Below are 17,150 nucleotides of genomic sequence, written 5' to 3' on the forward strand. Positions count from 1 at the left end.
CAGGGCCACCTGGCTTGAGCTACAAAGTGATCTGCAGGTGGCTGCTACTTCTGCTGGGCTTAGAGGTATTCATTTCAGGTCAAGCTGTAACTGGCTACTCCTAGTGCCCAGCCTGGGACCCCTTAGTGAGAGTTATGGGGCACGCTGAGGCCAGATGCTATTTGCATGAAAGATTTTAGGAAAGTCTGAAGTGTAAGTGCTTTAAGAGGAACTTCCTGGGACTTCAGAAGTACTCCATCTCACTCAGCCTCAATCCCTGCTGATTATTACAATCAGAAGTTATTGCAACCTCTCTTCTCAGCACTGAAACCATGGGCTTGGGGCTTGATGTGGGGTTGATACCCATCTCTCCTCAGGTGGGACCTCTACTGCCCAAGATATCCCTCCTAATTTTTCATCACTGCATATGTGTGTGAGACCTGCCTGGTCCTTGTGTCCACCCCTCCTACCAGTCTCAATGTGGTTTCTTTATTTTTTCATCCTTACCTGAAGGTATGTTTACTGATTTTTAGAGAGAAACATCAATCAGCTGCCTCCTATACATGCCTTGACCAGGTATCAAACCTGCAACCTAGGTATGTGTCCTGACCAGGAATCAAACCCACAATATTTTGGCGTATGGGACAGTGCTCCAACCAACTGATCCACCTGGCTAGGGGTCAATGTGGCTTCATCTTTAAATCCCTAGATGTAGCACTTCTATTCTCTTATATTTATGTGGTACTGAATGATGGTTGTTCTGTAGTTTTGTTGTGATTTTGATATGGGTGTGGAAGGTTCTGAGTACCACATTTACCTACACTGCCTAAGGTTGAATCAATCTCCAACATTTTTGCTTTGGCACTTTCAATGTCATAAAATAGCTCCAAGAGTCCCTTTAATGTGGTTTGTCACAGTCCACGTCCCACTTACTATCTTACCCAAAATCTAAGAGAGCATGGCACTGTGTGCCTACAACAAGCTGCTTAATTCCTGGAAGTGTGAGATAGTCAAAGTTCCTGGATCTACTTCTGACCACAGGGACCTGGAAACACACGGATAAATGTGTCCCCATTCCTAAGATAGATAGCTTAGGTTGGGCCCTAACCTGTTAGCATTAGTAGTCTCATAAGAGGAGGAAGAGAAAGACATCTTTTTCCCTGTGTGCAAGCACACAAACAAGAGATCCTGTGCACATATAGGGAGATGATGGTCACCTACAAAACAAGGAAATAGGAACCAGAATGAAACCTACCTTACTAGTACCTTGGTCCTAGATCTCTAGAACTGTGAAAAATAAGTTTCTATTGTTTAAACAATCCAGTCTATGGTATTTTGTTATGGCAGCCCAAGCTTGATAAGACAAGATGTTTTATTTCTTCATAAAAAGTAATTACATCAAGAGTAGTTTTAAACAGTGATTGCCTTCCTCTTCTCATCATAGAACTTGATACTGAGCCAGCATCTTTTCTATGCCTTGGCAAATAGTCACACTCCTTTCTACATATAAATCACCTTTCAACATTTTATCTTTGAGCTTTCAATGTCAGGAATTATCTCCAAGAGTTCCTTTAATATGAGTTGTTTATTTTGTTGTTGTTAATGTCACTTCCTCTTGCATATCTTTATACATTTGTCATGATCACTTTCCTCATTTATGTTAGTTTGCCTTCATCTGACTGAACATCGAGTTAGGTTAAAAGGTGGCTTTTCTGTTGTTTCTGTTGTTTAATAATTGCTTAGGCAAACTACTTGCCATTCATTCATAAGCTTACAGTACATCCTTCATAAAATTCATGACCTGCATATGAGTATAAATAGTCTCTTCATATAAGGAACAATAAAAATAGTGATTAAACTGTAATAATACTTACTAGAAAGAAACCAATTCATACAATCAAGTCAAAATATATAGTCATTTGTAAATGACTGTATAAAGCCTTTAGCAACACAAAACTTACAATCAGAAAACACCAACTTTAATGTCCTACCACCATTGATTTTGTAGAGTAATAATGTCTTCTATAATTTTTATTATTTTAACTTTTTCTTATCTATTAATAATTTATTAAGCAACTCATAAAATGCTACTATTGACTTTATAAATCATAGGTTCCTAACCAAATACTTAAAAAATTTAAATTCCCTGAAAATTACATGCTCTTTAGAGACTTACTGTTTAGAGAAATGCTTATATTTTGAGATGCAAAATGGAAACTTGCATATATGAAGGGCCTTCTTTAAGTATATACTAGGAAAATGAAAGCACAGGTATTTATTCTACATAGAATTTTGTCTTAAGATTGTAATGCACAAGACTGATTAGAAAGGATTTTTCTCTAACTTTAATCAGACCTTAATCATATTGAGGAAAAAAAACAAAAGTCACTGAATAAGTAAAAAAAAAAAATGTTGCATTTAAAGTTAGGCTCTTTTTTTAAAATTTTTATTGTTATTCAAGTACAGTTGTATGCCTTTTCTCCCCATCCCTCCACCCCACTCCAGCTGAACCCACCTCCCTCCCCCACCTCCACCCTCCCCCTTGGTTTTGTCCATGTGTCCTTTACAGTAGTTCCTGTAATCCCCTCTTCCCACTGTCCGCCCCCCTGGCTCTTTTAATGGGTACAAAGCATGTGTTAGTTATTTCAAACAGTTTTATAAGATAAGAGAGAAGGCCTTAAAATACATCCAAACTGGCTACCATCACTTTTCAATTAATTCTATAATTATTCTGTGTTCTGTTTTCTTAAAGATGAATTTCAGTGTAACTGTTAAGAACAATATTTTCCCTCTAATTATCAGAGGGTTTTTTAGAAAATATTTTCTCAAATTTACTCACTTGGAATCTTCACATTATATATAGATGTATTAATTATAGGAAACATCAATCATTACATTGTTTTAGGTAAGAATTAACCATAATACATTAAATTAAAGAGGTGGAAAATACCATGTTAAGAGCCCTCATATATTTCTGGTACAAGTGTGAACTGGCAACAACTTTGAAAGCTAACATTTCTACCAAAGATGAAAACTCACATGGTTTGTGACCCCAAAATTTTACTCCTAGGTACTTTAACAACAGTAATGTGCACATGTGTTCTTAAAAAGAATGTATTAAAATGTTCATAGCAGCATTATTTTTAATAGCCCCAAACTGAGAACTACCCAAATGTTCATTCAAGTGGAATAGCCATTCATCAGCAATGGGAATGAGCTATCTCAAATGGCATGCAGATTTACGCATCAACTTACAAACTCAATGTTGAATAAAATAAATCAGACACACAAAAAAGTACATATGATATGATTCCATTAATTAAAATACAATGTAGACAAAAGTAGTCTACTCTGTATAGTCAAAAGTCAGAATAGTAGCTTCTCTTAGGGGTGGGAGAAATTGTGTCTAGAACAGAGAATTGAAGGGGCTTCTTTTTTGGTTACATTTTATGGGTTATACTATTACAATTGTCCTGCTTTTCCCCCCTTTGCTCCCTTCCACCCAGCACCCCCCACTCCCTCAGGCAATCTCCACATCATTGTCCACATCCATGGGTCATGTGTATAAGTTCTTTAGCTACTACATTTCCTATACTGCACTTTACATTCCCATGGGTATTCTGTAAATACCTACTTGTACTTCTTAATCCCCTCACCTCTTTCCCCATTCCCCCACACCCTTTCCCATCTGGCAACCATCAAAATACTGTCTGTGTCCATGCTTTTGTCTCTCTTCTTCTTATTTGCTTAGTTTGTTTTTTAGATTCAACTGCTAATAGATGTGTATTTTTGCCATTTTATTGTTGATAGTTTTCATCTTTTTCTTAAATAAGTCCTTTAAATATTTCATATACTAATGGTTTGTTGATGATGAACTCCTTTAGTTTTTTCTTGACTGGGAATCTCTTTATCTGGCCTTTGATTCTAAATAATACCTTTGCTGGGTAGAGCAATAGGGGCTGTAGGTCCCTGTTTTTCATAACTTTGAATATGTCTTGCCAATCCCTTTTAGTCTGCAAAGTTTCTTTTGAGAAATCAGCTGACAGTCTCAGGGGGACTCCCTTGTAAGTAACTAACTTTTTTCTCTTGCTGCTTTTAAGATTCTCTCTTCATCTTTAACCTTTGGCATTTTAATTATGATGCGTCTTGGAGTGGGCCTTGGCATCCATCTTCTTTGGAAATCTCTGTGCTTCCTGGACTTGCATGTCTATTTCCTTCACCAAAATAGGGAAGTTTTCTTTCATTACTCTTTCAAATAGATTCCAATTCCTTGCTCTTTCTCTTCTTCTTCTGGCACCCCTATGATGCAAATGTTGGACCTCTTAAAGTTGTCCCAGAGGCTGTTTATACTATCCTCATTTTGGGGGGATTCTTTTTTCTTCTTCTTGTTCTGATCAGTTGTTTTTTCTTCCTTATGTTCCAAATCATTGATGTGATCCTCAGCTTCATCCACTGTATTGTTATTTCCCTGTTCTTTATTTCAATCACTGTATTCTTCATTTCTGACTGGATCTCTTTTTGTACTGCTGAGGTCCTCACTAGCTCCTTGAGCACTCGATAACCAGTGTTTTGAACTCTGTATCTGATATATTGCTAATCTCTATTTCATTTATCTCTTTTTCTGGAGTTTTGGTCTGTTCTTTCATTTGGGCCATGTTTCTTTGTCTTCTTGTTTTGGCAGTCTTCCTGCATTTGTTTCTGTGTATTAGGTAGAGCTGCTACATCTCCTGGGCTTGGTAAAGCAGCCTAATGTAATATGTTCCCTGTAGCATTCAGTGGCACAGCTTCTCCACTCAAGTTGTGCCTTTCATGTGGGATGATATACCCTCCTCTTGTAGTTGAGCCTTGAATGCTGTTAAGATATCAATGGGTGTGGGGGGGTGGAATTTACTCAGGCCAATGATTACACAGCCAATGATTACTCAGCTGTAATCATTGGCTGTGACCACTTACCACCAGCCTCCATCCTCTGTGGAGGACTAGCTGTGCTGGGGCAGGGTGGTGGTTCTCCATCATGGCCTATAGCTGTCCACTGGATGTGTTGGCCCTGGGCTTTCCTGGGTAGTACCGGCCAATATCAGCCCCACCTGTTTTGCCCAGGACCACCCTGCCTGATGTATAAAGCAATATGAGATGGCTGCTACTTGTGCTGCCCTTGGAGATTCCCAGGTAGAGCCATGCTGTGAACCTAGCTGGTTGCTGCCTGTGCCAGGCCTCCAGCTCACTGAGGCCAGCTGTTGCTTATTTGATAGGATTTAGGAAGTTGTGAAGTATGAGCCAAGACCAGCCATTCATATGGTAAAGCCATAGTTAACAGTTTTGTAAGGGTCTGTAAGTTGGGTGGGGCAGAGTCTTGGGGATCTCCAAGGTGGGTCAAACAGTGTTTACCAGCTTGATGGAGTCTCAGATATGGTACCAGCCTGCCAGGTCCATTGCTCTGTGGGGAGACGGCTCAGAAAAGACAAAATGGCCTCTGCTCAGCTTGTTGCCAGATACTTCAGTTCCTCCCAGTATATCACTGGTGCCTTTCGAGCTACTACCCCAGTACTGGAGCTCAGAGTGGGTGAATCTGAGTAAGTCCATGTTTTTTAAGAGGAGCTGCTTGGGGCTCCAGAAGTTTCTTCCATCAACTCAATTCCTGCTGATTTTTGCAGTCAGAAGTTGTGGGACTTATCTTCCTGGTACTGGAAACCTGGGCTGGGACTCATCACTCCTGAGGTATCCCTCCCAAATTTTTATCCACTATATGTGGGTATGGGACCAGCCTGTTCCACATCTGCATTCCTCCTACCACTCTGGAGGCTGTGGTTTCTTTACTTCCAGAGTTGTTAGACTTCCATTCAACTTGATTTCTGACAGTTCTGAGTGATGATTGTTCTATGTTTTAGTTGTAATTTTGATGTGGTTGTGTAAAGAGGTGAACTATGTCTGTCTACGTTGCCATTTTGATGAAGGGGCTTCTATTATGCTTGTTCATAGGGGTTGTTCACAAGTGTATGTACACTGTGTGAAGATATAGCGAGCTGTACACATTCATGTGCATATCTATGTAAATTATTTTTCAATAAAAATTTAATATTATAAAATAAAATTCTTCTGGTAAGATAATTTTGTTCATTTTAGTTCATATACAGTTTTTCATGTTAATGTTATGATAATCAGTAGTTAATTGTACTTAACAAGAAAGCCATCATCTTCCTTCCAGAGAATTTTTATAAATTAACTACCTACTCATTCCTAAAACAGGATACAAAGTTGAGGTCAACAATGTGGTTTCATTGCATGGCATCAGCACTTCAGTAGTATTATCACTATTCCTTCTAATAGGTTTAACTAGATCTAAATACCTGAAGAGGGCAGAATAATTAATTACCTTATACCACAGTTTAAAAAGTCATTGTATTCATAAACATTAAAATCCACTTCTCCAACCCTGGCTGGTGTGGCTTAGTGAATTGAGTGCTGGACTGTGAACCAGAGGGTTGCCAGTTTGATTCCCAGTCAGGGCATGTGCAGGCCAGCATTGCAGGCCAGGTCCCCAGTAGGGGGTACATGAAAGGCAACCACCATTGGTGTTTCTCTCCCTCTCTTTCTCCCTCCATTCCTCTCTCTCTAAGAATAAATCAATAAAATATTTTTAAAAATCCACTCCTCCAGAGAATACAACATAGTTAACTACATTTGCATCCTATTGAAGTTCAAAGTCATAACTTTGCCTTTAAAACAATAAGTATGTAAAGTCAAAATTATTCTTGAAAATTCCCCAGTAATATGGCACACCAGATATTGAATTCAGACTCACAGTCCCTACAAGATAGATGACTTTCCACTTACTACTTATTGATGAACTTTAATTTCCTCGTCTGAAAAATGGGAATAATATCTCTTACATTGTAGTGCTAAAAATGAGAGATACATATATATGAAATACCTTATGTGTTGTATAGTATCTGGCACATTGTGAGTGCTTAGTAAATTACAACTATTGTTATTATGATGGAAGAATAAGAAAATAAATAAAAGACATAGAATTATTATGATATATTTCCAAAACAAAGTTAAATTAATTACTCTTTTTCAAACTGTTGGGGAAAAATTTGTAATTTTAGTTATATATTTCCCTCAACTTAGGATCCTTCTGAAGCTCAAGACTATGTGTCCACAGTGGTTTCCTTTCCAAGATTTTTTCCCCTGTAATATAGCTTAAAAGGCGCTCCCACAGCAGGTGTTGTCTGTTTCCCAGCCCTTTGGATCCAGGCTGGCTTGGGGCAGGATTGGCCATCAGAGTGCAGCAGATGGGGGAACAGTGCCCATTCCTGTCTTGGCCCTCACGTGACCATATAAGCTGTCACATTGCTACCTGGTACTCTGCCTCAATCATAAGAACAACCTCAGGCCACCCTGCAGGAACAGGGTAGACAACGTGGGTCAGTGACCAGTCAGCCTAATTGAAGTCCCAGACGTGTGCAAAACCCTGAACTAATGAGCAAAGCTACCCTACAGCTCTATTTTGGTCACTTCCAAATGACCACAGACACATGAGGGAGACCAGTCCACACTAGAACTGTCCAGCAGAATCATGAGCCAAATAAATGCTTGTTATTTTATGTCATCAGGTTTTGGGTGTTTTTTTTTTTTTTTAACACAGTCATACTTAACTAATATAGACCAAGTAGTCTCTCATCAGTTCTTCAATTTTTTCTTTTAACCCTAGAACATTAGTTGCAATTTGAGGTACAGATATAATATTCTTGTAGATTATATGTTCAGACATTCCATGATATTCCAGTGAGACTTATGTACACACAAACCCATAGCTGGTTTAGTAAAAATATCTCATTGACTTGCATCACAATCTTCTACATTTATTTCTCAATGAAGTTTCTGTAGACCTATTGTGACAAAGCCAACACTTAAGCCCTAATTAATAGTATAATTAGGTCATTGTCTATCTTATAAATAAATTATTTAATCAACATACATATACAAGATTCTTGTCAAGGTATTGAGGTAAATACCTTATTTAAGATTTGATGTATAATTAGGAGACATCTAATTGAGATCAACTTTATTCTCCTTTTTAAGATTTAAATAAATAGGCACATACAGTAAAAATTAAGTTCATATTCTTACTCTGCCTAATTCTAAAGGAAATATAATAGCCAATTTCTTATGTACCCTTTCAGAGGTATTGAATCTGTTTGTATACATCACATGCACACACAAAATTAAATGTACGATATGTATATTTGTGTGCCTGTGTGCATATTTGCTCCTGTAAATTTTGCTTTATTTTCATTAGTTTATTTTGGAAATCACATCATGTCAGTATATACAGATTTTAAGGCAGAACCTGAAACAAAACAAGCAAGTCAATGTACACAGTTATTAATGCTATTGAGCAGCTGTAATCACAAATTTTCAGTGTCTGGAACACTGTTAAAGCTTCAGATTTTCTATTCAAATTTCACTCTTTTTATTCTTTTCACTGAAGAGACAGGATTATGATTGCCAGAAAGTCAGGGTTCATTATAGAACATTTATCTCCCTCTATTTAAACCAACATTTGATGAATTCATGCAATGCTTAGCCCTTTAGTCATCACTGATTTAAATAAAATTAGCCCCCAAATTTGTCAGGACAGAGAAAAGTGGACTTCAATGTGGATCAAATTCATTAAGTGCATAATTCCTTTTTTTAAAAAGCATTTTTTGCCTTAATTATATTAGCAAGTCTTATATTTTCTAAGGATGCCTATGCGAAAAATCAATCTACATCCTTAAAAGAAAGTTAGGTGCTAAAGGAAGCAACTGTGCTACTGAGTGTCTGAGTCTGAGGTACAGACCCAGTCCCAGAAACAGATCATGCAGGTGACAGTGCACCAGTCCTGAGTCCCAAAATGTAAAGCCATGTTTACTCGGTAGCCAAGATTATACAAATAAGGACTCTGCACCTTTAGAGGAAATTTTGTGGCTTGATGACTGCCCTTCTTGAAACAACCCTTAAAAATAGTGTAATGCATCACAAATTCACCTAAATTCCTTTTAGCACCCAGTACAAAAAAAAAAAAAAAACATCAGTAGTACAGATCCTAAGTTTTATGAAACAGTTTTCAATCTGTTTATGATATTGAAAAAATATAGGTTGTTTGGGTTGGTGGTTTTTTGGGTTTTTTTTTGCTTGTTGGGTTTTGGTTTCTTTGTTTTTTCATTTTACCACCTCCTTCAGATAGTGGTGGCTAAGTTCTGAAGACATAAAGTCAATAAAACAGTAGCAAGTTATAAGAAATTGAATCTTCAGTTCTTTTTTAAATAATCAGATTAAAATCTGGGTGCATTTTCTATTATAAAAATTTCAAAGAACTTGATATCTGGGACAGATATTTTTTTAGCAATGGTACAGGAACTAATGTGGGAGGAAGAAGGGGAGAGGGAAGGAGGAGGAAAGGAGGAAGAGAACCAAGATATCTTATTCCCAAAACTAGTAACTCCATGAAGGAGCAACTCTATTACAGAGATCTTTAGCTTGCTTCTGAGCACTAGAAGACATTCTTATCTGTACTTTCAATTGGAAAATTACTGTGTATGCTATTTTTGTCACAGATGAGGCAAATTTTCTTAGAACACAAACAAATGGGCTTCAGAGAACTATATACTGCGACAAGGTGATGGCTACAAAAATAACAAAAGCTTTAGGCTTATTTCTCAATAGACAAGAGCCTATAAAACAATGAAAGTTTCCAAAGAGAAATCTGAAACAAAAACTCCATTCAAGGAAATATCCAGAAGGTGGGGGTGGAAAACAGTTTATACTATTTTTTTCCTCTATTATATTTTCTCTTCCTGATAATTTTGGGAATAACATTGTGTCCTATTTTTCTCCAGTACTATTAATGGTCTGAACTTTCTGTTCCTGCCTGGCAGAGATCCATCAATCCACAGTCTTTCCACTATTAAATCTATTTCTCAATATAGGTCACTTGAGTCAAAATTACTCAGTTATGGATAAAATATAATCCTGCATTAGAGGAACATATTTTTATCTCAACATTCGAAGAGTTGCCTTCTTTACATTCCCCAGTGTTAACGGAGGTTACACTCATAACTCTTCTAGAAGAGACTATAATTTAGAAATCTACTCTTCCCTTGATAATTAAGCACAACCTCTATTAACATAAAATGAGAATTATGTGACAGAGGAGACATGATCAGACCCCTTGGTTTAAACTAATGGTGAAAGTTGTGACTTGTCCATTTTGTGAAAGTCTCCTCTGAAGGCATGCCAGCATTTATAAAAATGCCATTATAACCCCAATAACTATAGCCTGGAGCCCACACTGTGAGAAAAAAATCAAAAGAAGCTCTATATCAAGTCTGCATGTCATTGTCACTGAACTTTCCTCACCCTTAATTCTAAATAACAGCTTGTTGTATTTCACAGTAAAGGAGATTCACTTTGCTCATATATAGCTGACCACAAGTAATAGTTTGTTTTTCTCATTATCTCCTATTGCTGTTTGCAGAAAGACTTGATGAAGATTTTACCCTAAATCCTAACTTGAGATTAAATCACTGAAAATACAGACTATTTTAGACATTTAGCAAAATGTAATTGCAAATTTATATGTATGGACATCTATGGAATATTTAGCAAAGACAATAATACTTAGATAATTCTAATCAAAACTAAATTGTAACATTTTTGAAAAATCCATAACATATCGAAGTGGTATATTGTACACATAGTTTAGGAACTTTTACCTTTAAATTAAAGTGTTTTCCTGTAAAAAATGTTATATAATTCAAGAAAAGTCTTATTCATAGTACCTGTTTTTAAAAGTAATATGAACTACAACACAACCAGTTGAGCTCATGGAGTTATCAGAGTTTTTTTATTTTTTTATAATTATTTTATTGTTGTCCAATTACAGTTGTCTACATTTTCTCTCCACCCCACCCAAACCCACTTTCCTCCCTTGCTTCCATCCTCCCCCTTGGTTTCGTCCATGTGTCCTTTATAGTAGTTTCTGAAAACCCTTCTCCCTACTGTCCCCTCCCCACTCCCCTCTAGCTATTGTTAAATTGCTCTTAACTTCAATGTCTCCAGTTATATTTTGTTTGCTTTTTTCCTCTGTTGATTATGTTCCAGTTAAAGGTGAGAGTTCTTTATAACAATAGTTCATTCAGGTGGAGAACCTTTTTAGTCAAACCCATATGTGACATTCAACTAGGGGTTGGGGTTGTGGTAAATGAGATTCCAGAACCCTGAGGCCCTAAAATATATAAAAGAGACCGACTAATGTATCTTATCCTTAGAAAAGTATACTCACTAGTGACTTATTTACTCTCACATTATTTTTACTCTCATTTTAGATATGTTTTCAAAAATTTTAGTTATTTCATTTGCCTGTCCATGAGCTATTATTAAAAATACAAATGAGAAGTGGGGAAGGGAGCTGGGTGGAGGTGGAAGAGGGTAGGGGAGATAAATGGTAATGGGAAACAATAAGATAAAAAATGAGCTATTAAAAATGAGAAAGAGAAGGGGAACTGTTAAGACACTTTTAGCAAAATGCAGGGTCTATCACTGAGGGAAAGGACAGAGAATGATATGGCATCTGGCACAAGTATTAAAAAAACACAGCTGTCCACATGGCTCGATAATAGCAAAGAAGATAACCATAAGTTATCTTACACAAAACACAAAAACCTATTGAAAATACTATTTAAGATGACAGAGAAAGCTGTAAGTCATTATAGAAAGGCTTCTATTTTATGGCTGTTTGTTGTTGAAGTTTTATTCACAGAGAGAACTATAATCAGCTAAGCAAGCCACCTATGAGGACTCAAGACTTCCCAGTTCCTTATATAAAGTAAACAAGGTTATTTTGTATGCTTGATTATGAGCTATTAGAAATTGATTTCATCTAACCCATATTAAGTCGCTACCCTTGGAAAGGTGCATGTGAAGGAAGATACATGCAGAATGAGTGACCTTATTGCACATATTAGTTCAATTTATCATCCATTCGATTTAATTAATTCATTAATCCAGTTACTAATGACAATAGCTGTTAGAAAAATTTTAAACCTATTTTTATATACTCTTTCTCACCCTATGTAAATATAGTTTCCACAAGGAAAATAGATGACAATAAAAATGGCAAAAATGTGTAGTACTTGTTGTTTCAGGCACTGTCCTAAGCCTTTTACATATATTATGTAATTTAACCCTACAACCTCCTTGCAAAGTAGGGACAATTATCACCCTTATTTTAGAGATGAAAAAACAGATTCTTGCTAAAATCAGTGTTTGAAACTCTGGATTTTTTGGTTGTAAATGGCAGAAACCCAAATAAAGCTAGATTAGGCAGAGTGGGTGAGAAGAACATACTTTATTCACTCATCAAACTGTAAAGGCACAGGTTCAACGACTCTAGAAGAACAATGTCCCAGGGCTCTGCTGCACTCAGTTTCTAAATCTTCTGCCACATGATGGCTGCATTCTGAGGCTGACCTTTCTGCAGAGCACTGAAAACAGCAGCAAGTAACCCTAACATTCTCCTTCATCACTGAGTAACTAAATCTCAGTAAATTTCTAATTAACCTCGCTTGGACTGCGGTCCCTTTCCTTACTCAATGGCAGCAAACAAAACCTCCCCTAAGAGGCTGTGGGATTAACTGCCTGACTAGGCCTCTATTGATTGGGGAAAAGCAATAGCCCAAAGGAAAAAAAGACAATGTTTCATTACTTGAAGAAAGGTAAAGATATGGTGGACAGGCAGAAATAGTATTTGACAAGGCCTGGCTTGACCCACACTTCCTCATGAGAATGCTCACATTTCATGAAGGTAACAAGTACTGTGTATCAAGGACTAATTATATGTCCAGCACTGTGCTAAGTATTTCACATGACTTGCTTCATTTATCCTTACAACTAGTTTGTGGTACACATTACTGTTATAATTTCCAGAAATGATACATAATATGCACCGATTCACCTGTATCATCAGTTATTTATGTTAGGACTCTTTATAATTACCCTGGGATCCTTCCAATTTACTGGTTTCCATGCATACAGTTGATGTATTTTGAATGAGTAATCTTGGTTATTTCTAATATTTCCATAAGGCAACTGAGACTCATTCAATCACATACCATATTTTTCGGACTATAAGATGCACTCCCCCCCCAGATTTGGGAGGAAAATCGGGGTGTGTCTTATAGTCCAAATGTAGCTTACCTGGCTTGCTGGGGGAAGGGGGACAGTGGTGGAGTGGGTTTTTTTCCCTATTTTCCTCCTCTAAAACCTAGGTATGTCTTATGGTCCAGTGTGTCTTATAGTCCAAAAATACAGTAATTTAAAAAGGTAAACAGAGTAAGGAAAAACCTGCTAGTAGGAACTGAGTAAATGTTATTCATTATTTGTGTTAATTTCACCAGAGCATAGACATGGCAAATACTGAAAAGTCATTATAATGATCTTTCAATTGTCTAATGTATAATTTACATATAATAAAATGCACTCATTTTAAGTGCACAGTCTGACGACTTTCACCCAAATACACAGCCTTGTAACTACCACACACCGAAGACAGAGAGCATTTCCCCACTTTAGTACATTTCCTCTTGCCCCTGTCTATCCATCTCTTTCCTCAACCCTGGCAATCACCAAAATGATTTGCCAGTATAGTTTTGCCTTAAATTTCATATGAATGAAATCATAAAATATATAGTGTTCTCTATCCAAGTTTTATCATTCAGCATAATGACTTGAAAGTCATCTATACCATTGCATCTATCAGTAGTGGGCTCATTTTCATTGCTGAATACTATTTCATCATTAGGATATACCACTTTGTTTCTCTATTCACCAAGTGATGGAACTTGTGGTTACTCTGTTTTCTGGACATTGTAAGTAATACAACTATGAATATTTGTGGAGCACTAAAAATCTTATTGTAGAATTATGTTTCATTTTTCTTGAGTAGATACCCAAAAAAGAAAATGATGGGTCATAAAACAAGTGTATATTTAACTTTATGAGAATTAACAACCTGATTTTCAAATTGGCTGTAACATTTCTGCATTTTTGTCAGCAACGAATTAGAGTTCCATTGGCTTTGCATCCTCACCAAGACTCAGTATCCTTAATCTTTTCAAATTAGGCATTCAGGTGGGTGTCCAGTGATTGTTCTTTGTTAATTCAATTTTCATTTCCCTGATGTTCACTGAAATAGACCCCTCCAAAAAATGGAATTATTTTCTGGAGGGTGGGCCTTTTGTAGTGCAGGCTTCCCCCACTAAGTGAGTGTTTTAGGAACCCATCCGTATCAGCGTACTGGCTGGCATTGTTGTGAGAGGCTGTGTTTGGCTTCAGTTAATTTCTTTGAAGATTCCTTCAGGGTGTTTGCCCACTTCAAGATGGTGATTTACGAGTGCACCTGCCTACACCATGCTGAGTATTCAGCAGTTTTTGATCAAAAACAGCATGACCCTCATGCCCACCCTCCCTATTCACCTGATGTTGTCCCAAGTGACTTTTTGTTGTTGTTGTTTCCCTGGATGAAAACAGGCCTCAAAGGCAAATGTTTTGCTGATGTGCAAGAGGTGAAACAAAAAACAGCAGAAGTACAGAGGCCTCAAAATTGAATTGAGAAACTGTTTTGAACAGTGGAAAAAAAATATCTCGATAGGTATATTGCATCAGCTGGACAGAACTATTAATGTGACTGAAGTTTAAACATGTAAGAATACATAATTTTTTATAAATAAAGTATGATTTGTGGGGTCCCCCCTCATAATATACTTACTGTTCATCAAGTATCTTCCTTAGTGAAGTGTCCATTCAAAATTTTGCTCATTTATTATTGATTGGAAGTTTTCTGAGTTCTTTACATATTCTGGATACAAGTCCTTGGTCAAATATATGGTTTTGCAAATATTTTCTACTGATCTGTCAATAACCTTTCTATTTTCCTAACAATTTCTCAAAATTTGTTTTCAAATTTTGATGAAGTCCAATTTATCAATTTTTTGTGGCTCATAAATTTTGTATCAAAATTTAGAAATCTTTGGTTAAATCAAGAGAACAGATATTTACCTGTTTTTGTCTAAAAGTTTTATTGTCTTAGGCCTTACATTTAAGTTTATGATTCATTTACATTTAATTCATAAATGGCATATAACACAGGTAGCAAACACAAGGCCTGTGGACCAAATCCAGCCCTCCACCTTGTTTTATTTAGCCTGGCACCTTGTTTCTACCTGGCGGCAGCACCGAGCTCCTTGCCCCTAGTTAAGGAGTAGTTACATTTATACAGTCCTAAAATTACATTCAGTCCTTTGAAGGTAACCGTGAGGCTGATGTGGGTCCCCGGTGAAAATGAGTTTGACACCCCAGTAATATAATAAGTCTTGTGATTCCACACCCTTTCGTCCCTATACTGATATTCAATTACATTACTTTTTCATGGTTGTAAGAAATTAACATAAACTTACTGGTTTAAAACAACACAAATTGACTAGTTTGCAATTTTGAAGGTTATGAGTCCAACATGATTCTAAGTCAAAATCAAGTTGTCAACAGGCCTGACTTCCTTTCTGGGGGACCTTGAGGAGAATACTTTTCCTTGCCCTTTCTAGCTTTTAGAAGTTGCCCTCATTCCTTGGCTCACAGCCCTTTCCTCCATACTTAAAACCAGTGGTATTGAACTTACCACTCACTGGCTATCTTTCTGCCACCGTCTTGGTTCCACATTCCTTGCATAAAATGCCAGGTGAAGCCACAGAAACCATCCCTGCTATAGAGCAGGGGTTACCACAGCCCCAGGCTGAAACAAGATCTGAAATGTAATCTGACAGTAACGAATCAGTACCAGAGCTCCAGGAACAAGATTCCATGCAGGCAACCACACAACAAGCCCAGCTAGCAGCAACAGCTGAAATCAATGAAGAACCAGTCAGCAAAGCAAAACAGAGCTGGAATGAAAATAAGGCATGAAAGGCTATATCCCAACCTGGGTCTTTGACAGGTTCCAGGGGTTACTAGGGTCACTATCCAGAAATCTAAAAATATCCTCTTTGTCATCACAAAACCAGATGTCTACAAGAGCCCAACTTCATATACCTACATAGTTTTGAGGGAAACCAAGGTTGAGGATTTATTTCAGCAAGCACAGCTCACAGTTGCTGAGAAAATCAAAGTTCAAGGTGAGGCTGTCTCAAACATTCAAGAAAACACATCAACTCCAACTCTATGAGAGGATAGTGAAGAGAAAGGTTGATGAAAGAGGTGTAGAAGTTAGGACATAGAATTGATCATGTCACAAGCAAATGTATAGAGAGCAAAGGCACTCCGAGCCCTGAAGAACAATAATAATTATTTTGTAAATGCTATATGGAATTAACAATGTAATCATCTAAAAATGAGGAACTATTCTTTGTGTTTCAAGAGTAACTGCAGCCTGGTTTAAAATTTGTACTGTTTCTGACAGTAAAGTTATGATTTCTTGTGGGATGAAAAAAAAATAAAACAAAACCAGCAACATTGGGTCCAGACTTTCTCACCCTGCCATCTCTCTGGTCCTCTTCTGCCTCCTTCTGATCCTTGTGATTATATCGGGCCCAACTGGGTAACTCAGCATAATCTTCCTATGTTAAGGTCAGCTAATTAACAAACTTAATTCTAGTTGCAACTTTAATTAGTCTTTGCCATGTAACCAAGCATATTCATAGCTTCTGGAGATTAGGATGCAGACATCTTAGGTGGTGTGGTGTCATTAATACGCCTAGCATCAACATTGAACAGACTCTCTTTCCCCCCATTGAATTATCTTGAAACCTTTGTTGAAAAATCATTTGGCCATGTAAGTGTGGTTCTATTTCTGGACTCTACTTGGATCCTCTGATCTGTCTACCTTTTAAATATGGCCATACTGTCTTATTCACTGAAAATTTATACTGAGATTTTTACTAAGTCTTAAAATCAGGTAATGTAACTCCTTTAACTTTGTCCCTTTTCAAAATTATTTTGGCAATTTGGGTCCTTTGTATTTCCTTATAAATTTAGAAACACTTTGTCATTTTCTACAAAATTCAAAAGAATTTTGGTGGGAATTGCTTTGGAACTATATACTAGTTGGAGAATTGACATCTTAATATTGTGTTTGA

The 17,150-nt window shown here is 37.0% G+C and overlaps 1 pseudogene; it reads left to right on the forward strand.

The window, feature by feature from the left end:
- Positions 1 to 15,750: 15,750 nt before the first annotated feature.
- LOC112301094 (nascent polypeptide-associated complex subunit alpha pseudogene) lies at positions 15,751 to 16,387 on the forward strand (annotated as a pseudogene).
- The last annotated feature ends 763 nt before the right edge of the window (positions 16,388 to 17,150 follow it).

The sequence above is a fragment of the Desmodus rotundus genome, chromosome 8 (assembly GCF_022682495.2).
Source record: "Desmodus rotundus isolate HL8 chromosome 8, HLdesRot8A.1, whole genome shotgun sequence".
NCBI classification, from domain to species: domain Eukaryota; kingdom Metazoa; phylum Chordata; class Mammalia; order Chiroptera; family Phyllostomidae; genus Desmodus; species Desmodus rotundus.